Source organism: Miscanthus floridulus, chromosome 15 (assembly GCF_019320115.1).
Source record: "Miscanthus floridulus cultivar M001 chromosome 15, ASM1932011v1, whole genome shotgun sequence".
Classification (NCBI taxonomy): Eukaryota; Viridiplantae; Streptophyta; class Magnoliopsida; order Poales; family Poaceae; genus Miscanthus; species Miscanthus floridulus.
The window spans coordinates 18,628,780-18,632,462 of record NC_089594.1 but is presented as its reverse complement, the minus strand read 5'-3'; positions in this window follow the sequence as shown (position 1 = coordinate 18,632,462).

Here is a 3,683-nt window from a genome sequence, read left to right as displayed (position 1 = left end):
CGGGGCAATGAGTATGAGAATTTGATGAGTTGTCCGCACTGCGGCTTTAGTCGGTACAAGAAAAATGCTGGTTGTCGCGTGGATGCAGAAGACGAGGGAGGCTTGCGGGGTGGTCAGAAGAAGAACAAGAAGGGGGCAAAGAAGAGCAGTGTGGCCAAACAGATCTTGGCTCAGCAGGACGATGAAGAAGAGGGTTACACGCACAGGAAAAGTCCAGCACTGTCGGTGTGGTACCTGCCCGTGACCGATCGCCTGCGTGCAATATTCGGGAACCCGGACGATGCCAAGCTCATGTCCTGGCATGCATCAGCTAACCGCCTGAACGACGATGGCAAGCTACGGCACCCATCCGATGGCAAGCAGTGGAAGGATTTCGATGAGGCCTACCCAGAGTTTGGCAAGGAGCCTAGGCATGTTAGGTTCGCGCTAAGTACTGACGGGATGAACCCGTTCGGTGAGCTTAGCAGCTCGCACATCACTTGGCCCATCGTGCTCACCATGTACAACCTACCTCCCCATCTATGTCAGAAGCGTAGGTACCTTATGCTGACCATGCTTATCTCCGAACCGAAGTAGCCCGGCAACGATATAGATGTGTTCCTGGAGCCGTTCATGGAGGAAATGAAGATACTATTTGATGTTGGGGTCCAGATGGTGGATGCATCCCGCAAGGAGAAGTTCACACTAAAAGCAATCATCTTTGTCACCATCACCGATTACCCCGGTCTCTTCTCACTGTCGGGGCAGATCAAAGGGAAGACCGGCTGCGTAATTTGCATCGACGGGACCTGCTACACTTACCTTAAGGGATCCAATAAGATGGTGTACACGAGGCACAGACGGTTCCTCGCAAAAAATCATAGGTATAGAAGAAGTATTATGAACAAATACTTTGACAATCAGGACGAGCCGCAGCGTGATCAACCGACGCAGACTAGTTGGGGGACAAAGGTGTATGAGATGGTCAAGGACATGGATCAGGTGGAGTTTGGAAAGAAGAAGAAGCCGCCTGAAGAGGGGAGCAAGCAGACAAGGAAGCAAAAGCGGGACCAGACGGAGGAAGTCCCCGCCGCCGTTCCTTTCAAGAAGAAGTCAATTTTCTTCAAGTACCTGTCGTATTGGAAAACACTGAATACACCCCATGCCATCGACTGCATGCACCTAGAGAAAAATGTCTTCGAAAGCACGATCGGTGTCCTGCTGGACATCTAGGGCAAGACAAAGGATGGTATCAAGTCACGGACGGATCTTGTCAATCTAGGCATCAGGCCGGACCTTCACCTGGGACCGCCTTAGAACGGTAGAGTCGATATCCCGGGTGCGGCCTGCAACCTAACGCAAGACGAGAGGACGGCTTTTCTTAAGTTGCTTAGGGGTATCAAGGTGCCGACTGGTTTCTCTTCCAACATCAAGAGCCTGGTCTCCATGAAAGACCTCATAATGACCGGCTACAACTCACACGACTGCCACATCATGCTTACCAATTGCGATTAGGGCAATCCGTCCAGAGTACGTGAAGATGTTCATCACATGGATGTCATACTTCTTTAATCGCATCACCCAGAAGGTCATTGATAAGGCTGAGCTGCCTGCCCTGAAGGAGTTCATCGCGGAGACCCTTTGCCAGCTCGAGATGTGCTTTCCACCATCTTACTTTGATATTATGCCACACCTAATGATGCATATGGTCGATTAGATCCATCAACTAGGCCCCATGTACCTACACCAGATGTGGACGTACGAGCGGTTCATGTCCACCCTCAATAGATACGTCCATAACCGCGCTTACCCGGAGGGCTCTATGATCGAGGCATACACAACGGAGGAGGCCGTGAACTGGTGTATGAGGTACATAAGAGATGGGAGGGTGATTGGGCTGCCTGTCCATCACCACGAAGGCAAAACCTCAGGGATGGGGTGCACAGGCCGAAAAGTGCGCACCGATGTGGCAAACCGAATGGTGCAAGAAGCTCATTACAGCATCCTTCATCAGTTAGTGAGCATGGAGAAATATATTGAAAAGAACCTGGAAGAGATCCGCGCCGCTAATGATGGACAACGCACGGAGGCATGGTCCAGAACCATCACAAAGAGCAATTTCATAGAGTGGATCAAAGAGCAACACATACCCCTTGAAGGATGCCCTGATAAAGATACGGAGACCGTTAAGAGGCTTGTGTTAGGCCCATCCAGCCAAATCACCACGTGGCAAGGGTACGACATCCAGGGCTACAGGTTCCACATGAAAGACAAGGACAAGAAGAGCTCGGCACAGAACTGCGGTGTTCGATACGAGGGCGAAGAAGAGTACACAGGCCAGAGGAGGCAATACTATGGGCAAGTCGAAGAAATATGGGAACTTGACTACGGCCAGAACCTACGCATAACCGTCTTTCGTTGCCAGTGGGTCAAACCGAATGCGGTTGCAGTGGATAGTTATGGGCTAACCATCGTGGACCTCAAAAGTATCGGCTACAAAGATGACCCGTGGGTACTAGCAACCAATGTCACACAAGTGCCCTACTATATATATGCAGAGGACCCAAAAAGGCATGTGGTTGTGTCTGGAAAGCAGCGGATTGTGGGAGCTGATGGGGTGCAGAGTCCCGAACAATACAACAACTACGCAGAGCTCGAGCTTTTTACCGATCATCCAAAGAAGATCAAGGCCGTCGAGGACCGATTCAGCAAGTCCAGGATGATGTCGTGGGCCCGCCCCGATGGTGAGAAGAGGACGGTGAAAGCACCTGCACCAAAATGATTTATGTATCCCAGAGACATATATATATGTAATAATGTAGTGGACTCTATATGTATCCCAGAGACATATATGTAATAATGTATCCCAGAGACTCTATATGTAACAATCCCAGATACTCTATATGCATGCATCAATCTACTACCACTACTCTACTACTACTACTAGTACTACTACTCGCTCTACTACTACTACTACTACTCACTCTACTACTACTACTACTCGCTCTACTACTCTAATACTACAACAATCTACTACTGAATCTACTACTACTACTCAATCTACTACTCTAACTGATGCTACTGAAATCCTGAAATATTGAACTACTACTCAATGCTACTGAACTGCTGCTACTGAAATCCTGAACTGATGCTACTCAATGTTGACAATCTTTACCACGGCGGGCATATAACAGAGCCCGCCGCGGTTAATAGATTAACCGCGGCGGGCAACGTAACCGCCCGTAGCGGTAAACATTTCCCGCGGCGGGCTATTACGTTGCCCGCCGCGGTTAATCGCAACCTATATAAGCCGTCCCCACCCTCAAAATTCTAAGTCTTTCACGCAGTTCAGTTTGACCCCGAAGGGCTACCAAAATCTCATGCCGCCGCCGCCATCTCCACCGTCGATTGAGCTCCTCCACGCACCGACCCCCGCCCCCGTTCTCCTCCCCGTGCCCGGTCCACGCCCCCGTCCTCCTCTCCCTTGCCCGAGCCCCGCCCCCGTGCTCCTCCGGCGCCCCGTCACCGGAACCCTAGCGCCGGCCACTGAGAAGTCTCGCACCGCCGCCGAGCTCCTCCACGCTGGGCCCCGTCCCCAGAACCCTTGCTCCGGCCGCCGAGCTCCTCCGCGCTGGGCCCCGTCCCTGGAACCCTAGCGTCGGTCGCCGACACCGAGGGCCGCCGTCGCCCCCGCTGACCTTGGT